We start from the raw sequence: 19,293 nt of genomic DNA, 5'->3' as shown, positions 1-19,293 counted from the left end.
GCTATACGCAAAATTTCAAAATGCAAACCGCGCGATGTGTTTTCAATTGTTTTACATAATGTTTCTGAAGAAACCCTAACAGCACAAGATGTGCTAGGCATGTGCCATTTAGTTGTTCTAAATTCATCTTCCACATTTGATGTATTTATTGCTTCTTTTTCTAAGCGATTGTGTACTAGAAGTAACAAACGCATCAACTTTATTAGATGGCAACTGTCGCCGATCATTTGAAAGTGAAGAACTATATAGAAGAACTATAAAATAGAGTAAATAGACAGTCGTCATTTTGTTATAAAATTAGGTCTACATGGCGAGCAGATTTTATCTTACCCGAACGGTTATCGTCGAATATACGCGGTTTAAAGAGCACTCTGATTAACCCAATTCAAAAGACAATTAATCCTTCTACAAGCGACGTTTTCTTCATCGCCCCCGTCGCCAAGTGGGAAGAGCACGTGGTTAGTAATTGGAAGGTTGGTGGTTCGTGCCCTCCCCCACTCCACTGGAGTATATTTTTTTACTTGTTTAAAGTATTTTTTTAGAATCAGCATAATGTAAACACATTACGCATATAGGCGATTTAACATATTTTGAGGGAGTAATTTTGTGGTTCATTAATGCTTACGGCACGGCTCAACACCGGTTGTGTGTTAAAGACGTATCACACTCCCTGTGTTAAACGCCAACACCGCGGGGGTATGTGTTGAACTAACATCGCATAGTGGTAGTCACGCTGGAACCACTGCCCTGTGTTAAAATTGAGTTGAATTAACACAACCATTTTTTACTGTGTACTTAAGGCTACCAGACGTTCAAATGGAGTCGGAACAGTGTTTTCTTTCTGACTTTCTTCTAACTGAAGACGGCACACTCAAATGAAGCTACTTTTCATTAATAGTTATTTTATTTCACACAGTAATTGTTATGTGTTTATTTATTTTTCAAAACTTAAAATGTCCATTGCTCACACGAATAATTTAATGGATAAAATGGTCAATAATTGCCATGTATTCTTTACTTCTTATCACAAAAATGTCCCCATTTCGTGCCCTGAAAATATGCTAGGCTTATCCATACTTAACTCAAATTACAAAAAGCAGAGACTCACGCCCCTTTGGAAACGACACCATAAAATTTGTAGTGTTTGTCACAACGCTATCATGCGTAACACATTGAGGATTTAACTGGAAATCAGTCATGTATGCAGGGAGTGGATCTTTTGGGGAATTACTCTCCCCAAATCCCAACTTTTCTGTAAATTTAATCTAATTTTTGTGGCGAGTTTACAAATTTTTGTGTAATTTACCTTTACATTGCTTTTGGACTCTCTTCCAAAACCTTTGGACTTCTCCCGAAACAAATTCCTGCGTAAGTGGTTTTGAAAGCCACTGGAAAAGAGATATGTGGCTGACGACCATTATTATGTTTAGACCTTCGGGAAGTAACCATCACTGGATTGGATTGATAAAGATGTTTTATAGTGACCAACTTGTATCTGATAAGAGAAAGTTTTAGGTTTATTAAGTCACACAGTTAGCAAATCATGTGCTACCTTGATCTACTGGTCATCCCATTATGATGCATGAAGAATAATTTGTTCAAACTGGGAAAGATTTATGTTTGATTAAACATTAAGTGACTTTGTCTTAATAGTTAAAAACATTAAGTGTTGGGATGTTTGATGAAAGTCCAACTGACACATGCTACTTTCAAAGGAAACCACAATACCTAGTTAGCCGAAGCAGTCCTCGGCTGCGACCACACGCTTTGACCATTGCTCAGCCAACATGTGACGAAAGAAGTCTGGAGTGGTCTATTGTGTGAAGAAGTCCTGAACCACACTTTACACCATCTGGTAATCAGAGAAGTTTTTCCTTGCCAAGAAGTGATTGTGTTGCCGGAGGAAGAAAAGTCAATGGTACGAACATCTGAAGAATACGGAAGATAGGGGAAAGTTACTGCAAAACTGCCAGTCGTGAGTAGGCTTTACAGTCCTTCGACATGTTGGCATGAATCGTTGTATAACAGTTCACCACGTCTGTTAACCCTAAGTTACTTCTTACTCTAAGTGAACTACGAACATCCAGACAGCGATCCTTGTTGCTAGGTGCCGCGAACGACAGAAGCATAGTGTATGCATTTGTGAGAACACTTTTCCGAGGTTTAGTCTCCATGATGTTCTGAGTACAACATTAAAACATGATCTTGGTCAGTGGCTGCGAGTCACCGGCATGAAATTTAATAATTCCACAGAATGTGTGGAATCACTTACGATTTGTGTGTTCTCCATTACCACTTTCACAATCCCTGTTCAACAACAAAATACCTCTTGCTCGTTTGGGCACCTTAGGCTGTTTTTAAAAATATACGTAGTTAGTAATATCATACACCTGACATCGAATCATCCTTTGGTTACGTCACAGAGGATGGGAAAATATAACGTTTCAGCAGCACCAAGTCAACATTTGCACATACACGAGGGGTTATCAATAAGTTTTGCCTTCGTATAGAAACACTGGTTAGAAGTTTTCAACCCATATTATTTGTTCTTTTCCACACGGTTATCGTGCAAAGTTACACACTCTTAAAATTGTCTATCAAATTCCACACTTGGTTTTTGCAGAAAGTGTCACATTGGCTAGAAAAAGCACTGTTTCATAGTGGAAATGACTTCAGGATCCAAATAAAAGCGCCTTCTTTTCATCGGAGCTTCATTTTTCAAAACAAAAAGACTGATAGAGCAACGTTATAGGATTGTGGTGGATGGGCAATTAACTGATAACCGAAGGATTGCATAATTTTATGTTTCCTGGACTTTGTGGGCGGAAGCATTGTCAACTAACAGACGGACACTGTTATTAGGTATCCCACAGTGCTCCTACCTTCACAGCATCACGAAGTTTGTCTGAACGAACCCCTGTAATAAATTCCAGTCACGCTATGATGGCAGGTTAGGTAATCAGTGAGGATTATTTGCAGAATTGAGAACATGACTCTTTTGGTACAACGCTGAGCACTTTTCTTAAAAATGGTGGGAACGTTTGCACTCTTTATTCATAACTTTAATTTCTGTTCCCAATATTCGTCGATGGTCACAAGACGATCGTAAAATTTATTCTCATTTGCTATACATAAGGGCAACACTTCAGATACACAATCAACTTGCTGTTTCTGAAAATATATGAGCATAGTTCTATACTTTTGCTCATCTAAGATATCATAGTTTCAAGCCTCTTGTATCCAAAAACATAAAAAAAAAAAAATCACGTTAGACAAAGGGTGAGCAGAAAGTAACATTATAAAGCCTGCAGTGAAATGTGTATATATTATTTCATACAACCTATACAGCCAACAGATAATACATATATTAGGTTATTTTTCGATATACTCTCCATATTAATTGAGGCACTTGTTGCATCGTGGGATGAGTTTGAAGATTCCCTCCTAGTAAAAATCCTGTCCTTGCGCACTCAGACTCTTGTCACGAAGTGTTTCACTTTCTCGTATGAAGCCAAACGACGGTCTCCTGTGTTCCTTTAAGTGCGGGAACAGGTGAAAGTCGCTTTGAGCTAGTTCCGGGCTGTATGGAGGGTGGTCGATGATGTCCTAGCGAAACTGCTTTAACAGCATGGTAGTCTTCTGGACTGTATGCAGGCGCGCGTTGTCGTGAAAGAAGATGACGCCCTCGGTGAGAAGTCCTGGCCGTTTCATCCTGATTGGTTCACGCAATCGTGTCAAGGCCTCACAGTATCGGCCAATAATCACTATTTCGCCCGCAGAAATCGAGTAACTAAACGGACATCTTCGCAAGATTAGTTTTCCAAACGAATCGCCATTTGTGTTCACTTTCAACTAGCGCTGTAGGTGGTTGAAACTATGCACAGTTGCCAACTCCATGTATTAAAATTACCGCACACCTCATTCCTCTATAACAGACAAAAATCCAGAAATATCGGCCTTTTAACCTTAGTTTCTGATTCTCTCTCGTACATTATCTTGAGATGTGAACACTTTACTAGGCAAATTTCATTCATTCAATTCATCACTTTCCATACGAAGGCAAAAACTTATTGTTTAGCCCTTGTATATGCTGCGGGAGTTTCATAACAGTATTTATAAATTTATTTCAACAAAAATGTTTATTGGAGAAAATGTTGTATTTGTAACACAAGTCCTATATTTAAATTGCTTCTTGTATATCTGTAAATTGATATAATAGTAGTAATATTATATTGTAATTCCCCACATGGTGTTGTGTATAAACAATTCTACACGCTAGTGTTTACAAACACCACCAGATGGATCTACTATCACCTGCAGACGACGAGCTTCTGGCCTCTCCCATGGAGCAAACGATATCAACGGAGCAGCAGCGCCACCGCCATCCAAGGACCTTATAAATTGGCTGGACGACGGAAATTCTGTACCAGTTCACTGGTGCCTCTCCTATTGTTTGCTTCGGAACATTATTAGTAACCTAACCCCAAGCCTCTAGTCTGCTGCGGGACTACGCCTTTCCTTTCTCCTGGCTTACCCTGCTTCGGAGCTCTCACTGGGAATCCTAACCTCAGCCGCTTAGCCTGCTTCGGGCCTCTGTTGGCCACTTAACCAACCCACTGCTTGCATCGGAGCTTTGGGCCCTTAACTCCATTCTGCTTAGCCTGCTTCTGGGCTTTGCAGATATTCTGTCTGAGACCTTACGGTTAAAGACTACCTATAACTTAGCTTGTAAATTTGAAGAGATTATTTGTATAGTATTTTGTAAAAAACAAAATACTTTTTTATAATGGAAATTTTAAAATAAAAGCCGGTAGTGGGAGTCGATTCCGGACACATTTTTTATTAAGGCTCTACCTATGACCTATATGGGATAAAGTTTTACAATATATTTTCGAACTTTTCCTAGTATGATTCTTCTTTTATATTTTTTTAGATACTCATTACGAAACATTTTCGGAAGCAAAGATGATGTTACATCTGGTGGAAACTCAATATTTCACAAAGTAAGTAATATTATACTTACCACAAAGTATTGAGCAAATTGTTTTGCTTTGTTTCATTTTTTAAAATTTATGATCAATATTGTGGCCGATATCTTATTAGAATTATTATACACCTGTTCGGTGTATAACTTGAAAGCAGATGAATATATTAATTAACATTATTTGAGATATATTAAATAAGTGACTAAATTCTTTTAATTGCGTTTAAATCTACAAGTCGGAATTTATTTTGACATCATTGCTTCTATGCAGTTTGGTAATATTTGAAGCACCGTTGTTACTTCTGATAACCACCCACCTCAATCTCTAACTAGGGGATTAGTATAGGGACAATAACATATCCCTAGTACGAAATAGTTTTCTTTTTCTATTGCCCCCTAGAATTATAGATAATTGTAAGCTTGATATTACCTATATATATTAAAAAATTACCGAAGAAACCCCTAACAAAATTGTTGCTGAAATTTCATAGAAAATAAAACCTACAAGTTTTCCATTTCCCCCTGTATACCAAAAGCTAAGGCTATGTAGAAGCACCATCCAGATTTTCCAAGTTGTTAATTTATTTAATAAAACAAGAATTTTATGAATGATCCAAAAAATGGATCAAAAGATTGCGATATTGGCCAATAATTAGATGTTGGGTCAGGGACCATAAAATTTTTGAATGGCCCCTAAATCAAGTTTTCGTATCTTTTACGGAATAAGCTCATCATACTAAGTGGTAGTTTTGGTTTGGCTACAGTATATGTAGTTCTCCAGATCAAAGGCCTACAAGAAATTTTATAATTGAATGAAAAACATTGGATTTTTTGGTTCAGGGCCCACAAAAATTTTGAATGGCCCCTAAATTGAGATTTCTTATTTTTTACGGAATAAAGACATCATAGTGAGTTAAGTGGTAGTTTTGGGCTCACTACACTATATGTAGTTCTCCAGATATAAGGCCTACAAGAAAATTTTTGCCTGAAATATATTGGATCTTTTGATCCAATAATTTTTTTTTAAATGAAGATATAATATTAATAGTTTCACTGAACGATTTCTTCTTCAATTCTATTTCAAGAATTTGTGAACAATAATTTATATAATACAGTATTCATGCGTTAAATTTAATTTAAGTATTATTAATAATTGGATCCAGTTGGCTAAGGATGGAACTCAGTGGAGAGCTTTCGTGAGCGCGGTATAGAATCTTTGTGTTCCATAGACCATAGAAGTTTCAAAAGTTTCCATGATCATTCGCATTGTTTATTATTTACTAGAACTACTAATTTTCCTGATAATCAACGGGTTTTCGTAGCCTTGTTACATATAGCGGCTAACGGTAAAAATTCGCTCACTGAGAATGCTAATGATGCTTAACCGTATTTCGAGAGAGAAATCAATTAGAGAAAAAAAATTATATTCACCAAATTCAGGTCGTAATTCCGAGTAAGGGCGTGAGTACACGGTACACGGATTGGGAAATATCCAGGGCCAACAAGCCAAAGAGGCCAACCTTTGACTGGACACGATTTTGTTTTGAGAAACTGTTTATAACAATAAAGAGATAAAACACATTGTATTCATTTTTATAATTATTGCATTAATGTCTCGCATGGATCCGATTCTTCCATTTACCAAAGATTGTTACGTGTATAAGGTGATATTATTCTTTTCGGCGAAGTACGCCAAAAAACACTCTAGTTAGGAGTCTGTACATGTTATGCTTATGTCCTCCTAACCTGGATCATATTATGCACCGTAGCCTATCAAAAACTATTGTTGAAAGTATTCAGAATTTATTTGGTGAAAAAAGTACAGTGCGTGTAGTGAATTAATAATATTTCCCCGACTAACTCATCACTGGAGTGAAAAATCTGTTCCATTGGTTCAAATTTCGAATCACTACTTAAAATATGTTTTACATTTAATGCGTATAGTTTAAGTGTTTCCTACCGAACTTAGGTTTAATATAGTTTTAAGGTTTCCAGGGGCGGAAGTCTTCTCAAAAATAGGATCGGATGGATGGATAGTTTTAATGTAAAGACTGCGCGGATAATCTTAGTAGAGAACTGACTTTGGGAATACTGCAGAAGGTCTTATTCTTCCAAATGAGAATTACAGATACAGGGAATATCTTTAATATTTCCCCCACTAACTCATCACTAGAGTAAAAAATCTGTTCCATTGGTTCCAATTTCGAATCACTACTTAAAATATGTTTTACATTTAATGTGTATAGTTTAAGGGTTTCCTACCGAACTTAGGTTTAATATAATTTTAAGGTTTCCAGGGGCGGAAGTCTTCTCAAAAATAGGATCGGATGGATAAATAGTTTTAATGTAAAGACTGAACGGATAATTTTAGTAGATTACTGACTTTTGAAATACTGCAGAAGGTCTTATTCTTGCAAATGAGAATTACAAATACAGGGAATATCTTTAATATTTCCCCCACTAACTCATCACTAGAGTAAAAAATCTGTTCCATTGGTTCAAATTTCCAATCACTACTTAAAATATGTTTTACATTTAATGCGTATAGTCTAAGTGATTCCCACCGATCGTAGGTTTAATAAGGTTTTAAGGTTTCCAGGGGCAGAAACCATCTCAAAAATAGGATCGGATGGGTGCATAGTTTTAATGTAAAGACTGCACGGATAATCTTAGTAGAGAACTGCTTTGGGGAATACTGCAGGTCTTATTCTTACAAATGAGAATTACAGATACAGGGAATATCTTTAATATTTCCCCTACTAACTCATCACTAGAGTAAAAAATCTGTTCAATTGGTTCAAATTTCGAATCACTACTTAAAATATGTTTTACATTTAATGCGTATAGTTTAAGGGTTTCCTACCGAACTTAGGTTTAATATAATTTTAAGGTTTCCAGGGGCGGAAGTCTTCTCAAAAATAGGATCGGATGGATTTATAGTTTTAATGTAAAGACTGCACGGATAATCTTAGTAGAGAACTGACTTTGGGAATACTGCAGAAGGTCTTATTCTTGCAAATGAGAATTACAGATACAGGGAATATCTTTAATATTTCTCCCACTAACTCACCACTAGAGTAAAAAATCTGTTCCATTGGTTCAAATTTCCAATCACTACTTAAAATATGATTTACATTTAATGCGTATAGTTTAAGGTTTCCTACCGAACTTATGTCCCTTTCACATTATCCGGCGGTTTGCCGGATCCGGTTCCGGTGAATTGCCGGACGAGGTAGAAAGACATTGCAAGCAATGAAGCTCTTCACATATGTGCGGCGGTCACCGGACATTCGTCCGGCGAGCAAAAACAGCCGGATCTCCCTGCTAGAATCCGGCGCGGCAAATCGCCGTGTATAGCCAAGCGGAACATTACAAGCAATGACGCTCTTCACATATACGCGGCAAACTACCGGATGGGTGTTGGGGGAGGAAGCAAGTGTTGCCAAGAAAGAGCAGAAAGTGGCTGCTATAATATGGGAGCGTGTGGTTTTGTGTGTTATGTGGAGTGTGTTTGTGTATGTGGTTATGTTCTAGCCCAGTACATCTGGAGTAATTAACCAAACCTGTATATACAATATATGGGGAAATATGACATGTAAAATTAATTGAAAACGACCAATACTACCGAAGTGTCGAAATCAATATAAATTATTATGTAATAGAAGATTGGGAGATGTCCGTGTAGCACTGGACAAATGACCTTCTATAAATTTGTGGTAACCCAAAATTGAAATATACACTATCAAATATTTCAGCAATACAATCTTTTGCTATATCTTTATGTACTATTTTGCTACGCAAAGCAAGAGAGAATTCATGATGTGATATTTGATAAATATACCGTACTTTATATATTTTATAATTATCTGGCTGTAATTTCTTGAATAGTCCTCTGAATTCAGAGACTAGACCAATGCTTTAAAGACACTTGAGTCAATAGTCGGAACGCTCAAAACAAAAGAATAAACCCGAAATAGTATAATAATAATAATAATAATAATAATAATAATAATAATAATAATAATAATAATAATAATAATAATAATAATAAAATAAAATAAAATAAAGGGTTTATGTGTCTGTCTGTCTTTGTGCGGCCTAGGGACCATACGAGTGGACCGAAAGTTACCAAAATTTGGTAACGGATACCGTGGTCGAGGCTCCAGATCAAACCGATGCGTTTTTTTTTCAAAATTCGAACCAGGAGGTCTCAGGGGGGCGTTTACCAGGACATGTAAAAGTAGTAGAAAATGACCGATAGTTTTCGCGGTCGCTGAGATCAATGATAACATACTATTAGCGATGACTTCAGCCACCATTTGTATGCGGGCCGGGGATCACCAGAGGGGGGGGGGAGGAATTTCGAGACATGTAAAAATAATCGAAAATGACCGATATTGTCAAATCCATAGCTTTCGGGGTCACTGAGCTCAATGGTGAAACTCAAGATAGCGTTTACTTTCACATTTAGTCCCCATCAGCTAAGGAACTTGGGCTAGGAGATCACCGAGACATGTAAAAAATAATCCACAATGACCGATATTAGTGTGAAATTCACAGTTTTCGCGGTCTCTGAGATAAATGGTGATACTTTCATTAGCGATGATTTTCAAATTCAACCACCATTGTATGCGGGCCGGGAGTCACCGGGGTGGAGAATTGCAAGAGATGTAAAAATAATCAAAAATGACCGATATTAGTGTCAAATCAATAGTTTTCGCTGTCGCTGAGATGAATGGTGATACTCCCAATTTTTTTCAAAATTGGAACCACAGGATCACAGGGGCGTTTGCTTTCTATGTAAAAGTAATAGAAAATGACAGATGTTAGTGTCACATTCATAGTTTTTGAGGTATCGGCTGAAGGCCAGAGCCGATTTTTTCACAATTCGAACCAAGGAGGGGTCTCAGGGGGCGTTTACCGGGACATGTAAAAGTAGTAGAAAATGACCAATATTTGTGTCGAATTCATATTTGTCGAGGTCGCTCAGATGTATATTGATACTCCCGATAGTGTTTACGTTCAAATTCAGCCCTCATCGGCCTTCCAAATGAAAACACGTACGTTGTTGGATATATATTCACACAAAATGTATCTAATTTTAGAAATGTTTCTTAATTCTTCTCTCATTGTTCAGTTTGCTTACATTGATATTTTATCTGACCCGTGCGAAGAACGGGCATAACAACTAGTAATAATAATAATAATAATAATAATAATAATAATAATAATAATAATAATAATAATAATAATAATAATAATAATAATAATAATAATAATAATAGTAATAATAATAATGCCTACAGACCAGTCTTGGGGTCATTGGTTGAATGTTGGCTTGAGATTCTCGGATAGACCTCAACGGTTGACTATCCCGAGAGGACTTTAGCCTGGTTTTCTCAGTCACAACAGTTGAATACCGGAACGGTATTTTAAATATCCAGAACCGGGCCGCTATTTTGCCCAAGTTTATCAATTGTGGAAACAGTATAGAAAAATCTTTCAAAATACCGCTTCTCTAATAAAAAGTGCACATCTTTTCTGTATGTGGCATGTTCTCTCATTTCGGTAACAGACAGACCCGTATCCACGGGGGGCTAGGGGGGCCGGGTCCCCTAAACTTTGGCTGGCTCCCTAAAAGTTTTAGGGTAGGCTTGCAAATGAACTATAGTATGGTGATGAAGTATACTATGATTGGGTCGGGCCCCCCTAACTTCTACCGGGTCCCCTCTAAATTTTTGGGCTGGCTACGGGCCTGGTAAGAAAGCGAATAAAATGCATATTATTTTGCATTTGTCCACTGCAGCCACGTTAACAAAATTAATGAATGACAATAGTTGACGCGATAGACATGCGAAAGTAATTAAAGAATTTTCCTTCGTCTTCCCTTAATTGTGGAAACAGTATAGAAAAATCTCCTTCAAGATACCGCTTCTCTAAAAAAGGGTGAACCCATATGTGTCTCTGACGTTTTCTTTTTCTGCCTGTGTCTCAACAAGGCAAGTAGAAAACACATTTTGCGTCTGTCCATTACAACCACCACAACACGACAAGAGTCACAGAGTTTTGTTTCTTCAGTTGCACAGCAACCCTGCTCGCATATTTTTCATCCAGGGCAAAACGCCGGATAATATAAAAGGGTCCGAAACTGGATCCGGCAAACAGCCGGAACCGGATCCGGCAAATCGCCGGATAATGTGAAAGAGGCTTAAGGTTTAATATAATTTTAAGGTTTCCAGGGGCGGAAGTCTTTTCAAAAATAGGATCGAATAGATGGATAGTTTTAATGTAAAGACTGCACGGATACTCTTACTAGAGAACTGATTTTGGGAATACTGCATAAGGTCTTATTTTTGCAAATGAGAATTACAGATACAGGGAATATCTTTAATATTTCCCCCACTAACTCATCACTAGAGTAAAAAGTCTGTTCCATTGGTTCCAATTTCGAATCACTTCTTAAAATATATTTTACATTTAATGCGTATAGTCTAAGTGTTTCCTAAAGGTCTTAGGTTTAAGATGGTTATAAGGTTTCCAGGGGCAGAAACCTTCTCAAAAGTAGGATCAGATGGGTGCATAGTTTTAATGTAAAGACTACACGGATAATCTTAGTAGAGAACTTACTTTGGGAATACTGCAGAAGGTCTTATTCTTGCAAATGAGAATTACAGATACAAAGAATAACTTTAATATTTCCCCCACTAACTCATCACTAGAGTAAAAAATCTGTTCCGTTGGTTCCAATTTCGAATCACTACTTAAAATATATTTTACATTTAATGCGTATAGTTTAAGGGTTTCCTACCGAACTTAGGTTTAGTATAATTTTAAGGTTTCCAGGGGCGGAAGTCTTCTCAAAAATAGGATCGGATGGATTTATAGTTTTAATGTAAAGACTGCACGGATAATCTTAGTAGAGAACTGACTTTGGAAATACTGCAGAAGGTCTTATTCTTACAAATGAGAATTACAGATACAGGGAATATCTTTAATATTTCCCCCACTAACTCATCACTAGAGTAAAAAATCTGTTCCATTGGTTCCAATTTTGAATCACTACTTAAAATATGTTTTTCATTTAATGCGTATAGTCTAAGTGTTTCCTAAAGATCTTAGGTTTAAGATGGTTATAAGGTTTCCAGGGGCAGAAACCTTCTGAAAAGTAGGATCAGATGGGTGCATAGTTTTAATGTAAAGACTACACGGATAACCTTAGTAGAGAACTGATTTTGAGAATACTGCAGAAGGTCTTATTCTTGCAAATGAGAATTACAGTCCAGGGAATATCTTTAATATTTCCCCCACTAACTCATCACTAGAGTAAAAAGTCTGTTCCATTGGTTCCAATTTCGAATCACTTCTTAAAATATATTTTACATTTAATGCGTATAGTTTAAGTGTTTCCTAAAGATCTTAGGTTTAATATGGTTTTAAGGTTTCCAGGGGCAGAAACCTTCTCAAAAGTAGGATCGGATGGGTGCATAGTTTTAATGTAAAGACTGCACGGATAATTTTAGTAGAGAACTGAATTTGGGAATACTGCAGAAGGTCTTATTCTTGCAAATGAGAATTACAGATACAGGGAATATCTTTAATATTTCTCCCACTAACTCACCACTAGAGTAAAAAATCTGTTCCATTGGTTCCAATTTCAAATCACTACTTAAAATATGATTTATATTTAATGCGTATAGTTTAAGTGTTTCCTACCGAACTTAGGTTTAATATAATTTTAAGGTTTCCAGGGGCAGAAACCTTCTGAAAAGTAGGATCAGATGGGTGCATAGTTTTAATGTAAAGACTACACGGATAACCTTAGTAGAGAACTGATTTTGAGAATACTGCAGAAGGTCTTATTCTTGCAAATGAGAATTACAGTCCAGGGAATATCTTTAATATTTCCCCCACTAACTCATCACTAGAGTAAAAAATCTGTTCCATTGGTTCAAATTTCGAATCACTACTTAAAATATGTTTTACATTTAATGCGTATAGTCTATGTGTTTCCTAAAGATCTTAGGTTTAAGATGGTTATAAGGTTTCCAGGGGCAGAAACCTTCTGAAAAGTAGGATCAGATGGGTGCATAGTTTTAATGTAAAGACTACACGGATAATCTTAGTAGAGAACTGATTTTGGGAATACTGCAGAAGGTCTTATTTTTGCAAATGAGAATTACAGATACAGGGAACATCTTTAATATTTCCCCCACTAACTCATCACTAGAGTAAAAAATCTGTTCCATTGGTTCAAATTTCCAATCACTACTTAAAATATGTTTTACATTTAATGCGTATAGTCTATGTGTTTCCTAAAGATCTTAGGTTTAAGATGGTTATAAGGTTTCCAGGGGCAGAAACCTTCTGAAAAGTAGGATCAGATGGGTGCATAGTTTTAATGTAAAGACTACACGGATAATCTTAGTAGAGAACTGATTTTGGGAATACTGCAGAAGGTCTTATTTTTGCAAATGAGAATTACAGATACAGGGAACATCTTTAATATTTCTCCCACTAACTCATCACTAGAGTAAAAAGTCTGTTCCATTGGTTCCAATTTCGAATCACTTCTTAAAATATATTTTACATTTAATGCGTATAGTTTAAGTGTTTCCTAAAGATCTTAGGTTTAATATGGTTTTAAGGTTTCCAGGGGCAGAAACCTTCTCAAAAGTAGGATCGGATGGGTGCATAGTTTTAATGTAAAGACTGCACGGATAATTTTAGTAGAGAACTGAATTTGGGAATACTGCAGAAGGTCTTATTCTTGCAAATGAGAATTACAGATACAGGGAATATCTTTAATATTTCTCCCACTAACTCATCACTAGAGTAAAAATCTCTTCCATTGGTTCCAATTTCGAATCACTACTTAAAATATGTTTTATATTTAATGCGTATAGTTTAAGGGTTTCCTACCGAACTTATGTTTAATATAATTTTAAGGTTACCAGGGGCGGAAGTCTTTTCAAAAATAGGATCGGATAGATGCATGGTTTTAATGTAAAGACTGCACGGATAATCTTAGTAGAGAACTGATTTTGGGAATACTGCAGAAGGTCTTTTTTTTTGCAAATGAGAATTACAGATACAGGGAATATCTTTAATATTTCCCCACTAACTCATCACTAGAGTAAAAAATCTGTTCCATTGGTTCCAATTTCGAATCACTACTTAAAATATGTTTTACATTTAATGCGTATAGTCTAAGTGTTTCCTAAAGATCTTAGGTTTAATATGGTTTTAAGGTTTCCAGGGGCAGAAACCTTCTCAAAAATAGGATTGGATGGGTGCATAGTTTTAATGTAAAGACTACACGGATAATCTTAGTAGAGAACTGACTTTGGGAATACTGCAGAAGGTCTTATTCTTGCAAATGGGAATTACAGATACAGGGAATATCTTTAATATTTCCCCCACTAACTCATCACTAGAGTAAAAAATCTGTTCCATTGGTTCAAATTTCAAATCACTACTTAAAATATGATTTACATTTAATGCGTATAGTTTAAGGTTTCCTACCGAACTTAGGTTTAATATAATTTTAAGGTTTCCAGGGGCGGAAGTCTTTTCAAAAATAGGATCGGATAGATGCATAGTTTTAATGTAAAGACTGCACGGATAATCTTAGTAGAGAGAACTGACTTTGGGAATACTGCAAAAGGTCTTATTCTTGCAAATGAGAATTACAGATACAGGGAATATCTTTAATATTTCTCCCACTAACTTATCACTAGAGTAAAAAATCTGTTCCATTGGTTCAAATTTCAAATCACTACTTAAAATATGATTTACATTTAATGCGTATAGTTTAAGGTTTCCTACCGAACTTAGGTTTAATATAATTTTAAGGTTTCCAGGGGCGGAAGTCTTTTCAAAAATAGGATCGGATAGATGGATAGTTTTAATGTAAAGACTGCACGGATAATCTTAGTAGAGAACTGACTTTGGGAATACTGCAGAAGGTCTTTTTCTTGCAAATGATAATTGAAGTTTAGACCTGTGTTTACCTCTAAGAAAGACAATTTTATGGAAGTTATTTCATTGCTCCTTTTTAGCTGTAGTACACTAAGAAAAAATGTACGTGGCATACGTAAAATCTTATTTTACATTTGTAAATCCTGTAGTTTTTTTTTTTTTTTTTGGCTTAACGTACAGCAAACATATAACTGGAAACAAACGTTTTATAATACTTTCTGTATAAGTGTTCCATGTGTACGTACTTTCCGTATGAAACAATACAGGCGGTCAGGATCTCACATACAAATGGACATATATAACATATAGCTGCTAAAGGTAATATAAGTATATGCATGTGATATACGGAAAACTGTTAGATGTCAGACATCCCGCAACGGCATGATGTAACATCTAAGGGCAGTGCCTTTGTAGCACACGGATAACGTATGCTCCGTACTGATTTCTGTTGTAAAGATAAGGATTGCGTATATTTGTACGATATACCGCTGTCCGGATAACGGATTTTTCTCAGTGTAGTTGAAAATTTCCACTCCATATATCAATTTGGATGGTAAAGAGCACAAACATAAGAGATACATTTAATACGAAGTTCTCTATTTAAAATTGGAGTGCCTTCTTTGTATTCGAGGTGGTGTTCTCGAAGGTAATTAAATAGAGATATTTTAAATAATAATCATATTTAAATGTATTATCATCTGTATGTATCTCCTCTTTACTATATTTACAGTACATAATAATAAATGCCTTTCTTTTACTTATTTGTTTAATAGTAAAAATGGCAAAACAATTTGCATCTTTAACTGTGTACACAGACCTTTGTAAACACTTCGGCTGAGGCGTGGGCCTAAGTCCCTCGTACAATATTCAGTGACGATGCCGCCTTAAATTATAGGATAAGGGGCAGGGACCTTTCAAGAGGGGAGCTATTTTTATATCTACCGCAAAGGACAGTTCTTTATTAATTTACCTACAATAAGTGTTTGGGGTACAGTCGATGCGATTGGGTAAGCTTTTGGACGGTATTTGCCCCTCCTTCTTCTAGCGTCGTCATTGACAACATCTACTCCATGCATCAAAATAAAAACGAATTGAGGAAAACTCTCTGAAGAGCACATTTCGGATCCAAATAGCAGACATTCCTCAAACTGGATGAAACATACATCCATCTCATTGCTGGTTGTCCCATTCAGGTTCAAATATACCGTGGCAGCAACAGCAAGGGCCGATACAATTATGCTCTTCCAAGTTAGGAAATATTTCCGCATAAGTGATTGTTGTTAATACGATAAGATTGAAAAACGTTAAATGAATGGAACATACTTCCTGGACTCCACATTGTACGCTATCAAAGAACACCTGCATTTTATGAGGAAATGGAAACGGAAATTAGGAATTCATGATATTCTGCAACAGAAATCCTGTGCAACAGATTTCTGTGGCTTTAGGGTGCTGAAAATTTGTCTTCACCATCGGCGTCCGCCCATTGTCGCTTCTGTCTGAACAGCTTGCAGAGAGAAGTAGGAATTAAACACACTTACCCGTGCATCATTGTAGTTTTCTCCAACTTAAACATCGATGGTGGGCAATAGTCGATAATATTGTGGGTTGAAGAGAATATTTTCGGTGGTCGCAACGAAGTTTCTTGTAAGGTGAATACCTTCAAAATTCTGGTCGATATAAACTGGTCAATTTTCTACAGAACAGCACATTCCACTTCTCCATTGTAATAAAGTACAGTACTGTCCGGAGTAGTGACGGATAACAGAGAGTGACGGTTAATCGATTTTCTACTGTATGTAGTTTTTCAAACATAAACAATGCTTGTACATTAAACAACTTACAATTAGTACTATTTTAAATTGTGAATAATTACTACAATGTTTTTATTATTAAGTAATATTAATTAACAATTATATCATAGTTTAAACAACTTTAGTAATGTAAGTACAAAGTAAAATAATTTGTTCATATGCTGTGAGTTTTTTTTTTTTTTTTTTTTTTAAGATTCCCGGGAGATCGAAGACGATATTTCCACACTGAATCCTCTAGATCACTCTGATATCGCCTTTATGTCAGTGCTTACATATGAATGTTATCCAAGGACTGTCGATGGGTGTTAAGGTAAAATATTTTTTTGCTTTTAAATTCAAAAAAAAAAAAAAAAAAAAAAATCAAAATGATATGAATATTTCAGTTTTTGTATAACGAAATTTTTCTTATTTTTATTTTTAACTGGTATTAATTTCACGCTTCACTTGGTTAAAGTAAGAAAGAAATAGTAATATATTCCGTTAATCAGTCTCTTTTTACTATTAGGCTACTAAACTGCTCTCTGATATCGGACTTTTTCGATGATTATTTTTAAATGTTTCTCTCCCCTCCTCCATCCACGTTGCGTGGCTGAATTTAGATTTAAAGGGCATCGGAGGTGTTACTATTTATCATAGCGACCCCGGAAACTATGGATTCGGCACTAATGTCGTTCATTTTCGATTACTTTCATGTATCTTCCCCTCTACCAACATGTTGCTGGGCACGGCATCGGAAGGGTCATTGTTCATCTCAGCGACCCCGAAAACTATGAATTAGACACTGATAATGATCATTTTCGATCATTTTTATATATCTTCTTCCTTCCGCTCCCTCAAGTTGCGGTGCTGAATTCGGATTTAAACGGGATCGAAAGTGTCACTGTTCATTTCAGCGACCCCGAAAATTTTGGATTTGACATTAACATTGATCACTTTTGATCATTTTTATGCATCTCCCTCTCCGCCAAGTTACGGGGCTAAATTTGGATGTAAACGTGATCAAAAGTGTCAGTGTTCAACTCAGCGACCCCGAAAACTATCGATTCGAAACCCTAACATTTGTCATATTCGATCATTATATATATATATATATATATATATATCCCCCCTCCTCCAACTTGCGGAATTTGGATTTGAACAGCATCGGAAGTGTTACTGTTCATTTCACTGACCCCCGAAAACTATAGATTCCACACTAATATCGGTCATTATCTATCACTTTTAAATGTCTTTCCCCCTCCCCCTAAGTTACACCATCAAAGTGATATGACAAAAACCATCTCACGTCCGAACCTCATCGATGTTGAAAATTTGATCGATATTCATCTGGTTGTTCAAGAGTGACGAAGTCACAAATATATATATATATATATATATATATATATATATATATATATATATATATATATATATATATATATATATATATATATATATATATATATATATATATATATATATATATATATATATCCCTCTCTCTCCCCCCCAATAGGTTCTACCATCAAAGTAAAACTATAAGAATCTTTCCAGGCCTGAACCTCTCTATGTTGAAAATTTGATTGAGATCGGTTGGGTGGTTTAAGAGTTAATAAGTCACAAACATAGTCACTTTTATTTTTATTTATATTAATTTTTGTATATCTCCCCCTCCTCCTCTAACTCTACGTCGCTCCGTCAGAGTGAAATGATAGAAAATACCCTAGGCTTGAACCTCGTTTATATTAAAAATTTGATCGAAATTGGTCGTTTGGTTCAAGCAGAGCCGTAGCTAGAGATTTCGGCGTCCGGGGCGACGTAGAATTCGGTGCCTCCCTACACTCACCATACAAAGCTTTTCCTTCCTTTTTTTTTTTTTTTTTTTTTTTTTGCATATAACAGAAGCAGTTTTGGTTGTTATATTATGTCGATTTTTTTTATCAAACTGCTTCCACAGACCATTGCAACAGCCAGAAGTGATCATTATGTATTCTTTTACAAAAAAGAGCTGTTTTCAAGAGGCCTATTTTGGACTTTCTGTTTAACTTGAAAAAACTACTTTTGGTTGTTATACAGATCCACTTGGAGATTAGTTACGGAAATTTACAGCACAACTGTTGGTAACATTCCATACTATCGATAAGAAATGAAATATCAATATATTAGAAACTATGTGCTTTTAAAACGTTTGAAATGGGTGAGAGCATTAATTTCCAGTAATAATTGTAAACTTTTGTAATTTTATTCTTATGTGACCACACAAATAGCATTTTAATTTCGATTCTTTCAATATCAGCAATTAAACGGGTCGAATTTGTTAATGATAGACATTTTTTTATTATTCCTAAGGGTCGGTGGTGTGATATTATTGTTTTAAATGTACACCTTGTCTCAAAAAGGTTGAGCGCATTCTTTATTGGTGTTTTGAGGCAAAAATTTTCTAAGTCCAGCTTCGGGTATCTTCGGGAAAAAGTAAGCCAGGTTCGAACCTCCAAGCCAGCCTTTGCAAAAGGGTAAAAGTTTGCAGATGTGTTTTTC

General features: G+C 35.9%; 1 long non-coding RNA gene across 2 annotated transcripts in view; it reads left to right on the top strand.

The window, feature by feature from the left end:
• The window catches only part of LOC145665714 (uncharacterized), a 147,428-nt gene that overhangs the window by 3,917 nt on the left and 124,218 nt on the right, over positions 1 to 19,293 (top strand). For both annotated transcript variants that reach the window (XR_014127618.1, XR_014127617.1), the window contains exons 2-3: positions 4,934 to 5,003; positions 16,970 to 17,086. This is a non-coding gene — a long non-coding RNA (uncharacterized LOC145665714). The remainder of the gene's footprint in view (positions 1 to 4,933; positions 5,004 to 16,969; positions 17,087 to 19,293) is intronic.

The sequence above is a fragment of the Thermobia domestica genome, chromosome 12, assembly GCF_964235325.1.
Source record: "Thermobia domestica chromosome 12, izTheDome1.hap1.1, whole genome shotgun sequence".
NCBI lineage: Eukaryota > Metazoa > Arthropoda > Insecta > Zygentoma > Lepismatidae > Thermobia > Thermobia domestica.
Note: the sequence above shows the minus strand (reverse complement) of the source record. Positions and strands in the feature narration are given on the sequence as shown.